A 1,677-nucleotide genomic window follows, 5' to 3' on the forward strand; every position below is an offset into this window, starting at 1 on the left:
TTTTTTGTTTGTATTTAATGATAAAACTAGGGAACACAAATATAAATTTTGGCAGGGTAGGAGTCACATTCAGCTAAAACAGCTTTATTTTTCTAACAGAATGGTTGGCGTTTGGAATGGGTTTATGGTGGATACAGTTAATTTGAGGGAAAGCTTGATAAATATTGCAATGATAAGGACTGGCTTTGACTCTTTTAGTATCTATCTTAATTTAGTGGATAGGACAGCTTAGATGGACCAAAAGATCCTTATTGTCCTTTAATTTATTTTAATGTTAAAATGTCTGAAGCTTATAAAGTGTAAATCATGAAAATACAAATATAGGCAACCGTACAGTTGTGTGAGTGAAAAACAGTACTACATTCAAGGATTGTGTAGTTATGTAGCATAAATCAGTTTGTTAAATCAAAAGAACAAATATTGTGTGTTCAGATTTGTTAAAACTATTTTAAATGTCATTAAATCTGGAGTTTAAAGAGGCTACACTATTACTATACAACTCATTTGCTTCAGATACGTAGTTTATATTTTTTGTTATAAAACTTCATTGTTTTAAAATAGAAGATTATTTTTTTATTTCTAAATTACTTAAAGGTCTGTGTCATAAAAGCATAAAATCCTTCTTATGTAGGCTACTTTATAACTTCCAGTCAATTTGAATAACAGTGGTTACTTATGGCAGTATTTAATATCAGAACAATTGCCTTTACGTGAGCTAATGAAGTATATCATTGTACATCTAAAAGATATGCTTAATATCATTGCTAACACTAAACAATTAAGATGCTGTAAGAAAATTTACTAACTAACAGACTACTGTGCTTCTTTAATATAAAAGAAACAAACACACAGTAGATTCTTAAATTCAAGACTTGTTAAGCATAAAGTTACATTTGTACACTCAATCACATAGATTTTTCTTAAATAGCTATATTTAAATGATTGAAGTTCATGTTATGTTCTTTACATTTTCACATTTGAATATGTAGTGGCAATGCACTCATCTTCTGTTTAAGAGCTGTTTTTCTTAGTTTAATGGCAAGAGATTCTAGTATTCTAAGGTGTCATTCTTTCAAGGAATGGAAAATGATGTGGGAGAAATAAGAGGTAAGCACAAGATCACTATTTCATCATGATTAAGAAAAAAATGATCAAACAGACATGTCCACAATTCAGTTAAAATGCGTCTTTAAAACAGAGTCCACATTAAAAAAACCTTTCCAACTTTAAGTACAAACACAATCCACTGAATGCCTCATTAGTTGTATATGAGTTCATGTGCCCAAGATACAATCAGGAATATACTGGCTCAACCAATAGAAGGCTCTGCAACTGAATTAAAGAATACTGTAATGCTTAAACCTACAACACCAATAGTATTACCAATTACTGTTATGCATACCTCCAGTGTTTTTCCATGTCATTCTCCATTTCCAGGAAGAATTCCACCTTAGAATGCTGGAATCTATTGTCATTAAGTTAAAAAACCAACTCTTAACCAGAAGTTGTACAAACTGTTTCTACATCTTCAATTGCAAAAATGTGAAGAAATGGACAGAACATGATTGATTGTTTGTTTTTTTAATTTCGCTCAAAGCTACATGAGGGCTATCTGCACTAGCCGTCCCTAATTTAGCAGTGTAAGACTAGAGGGAAGGCAGCTAGTCATCATCACCC

General features: G+C 31.3%; 1 protein-coding gene across 1 annotated transcript in view; it reads right to left on the minus strand.

Annotated features, from left to right (window-relative positions):
• LOC106465915 (ubiquitin-conjugating enzyme E2 variant 2-like) overlaps window positions 1–1,677 on the minus strand; it is a 28,383-nt gene that overhangs the window by 14,521 nt on the left and 12,185 nt on the right. The gene's annotated exons all lie outside the window — the stretch shown is intronic.

Source organism: Limulus polyphemus, unplaced genomic scaffold, assembly GCF_000517525.1.
Source record: "Limulus polyphemus unplaced genomic scaffold, Limulus_polyphemus-2.1.2 Scaffold2093, whole genome shotgun sequence".
Lineage (NCBI taxonomy): Eukaryota > Metazoa > Arthropoda > Merostomata > Xiphosura > Limulidae > Limulus > Limulus polyphemus.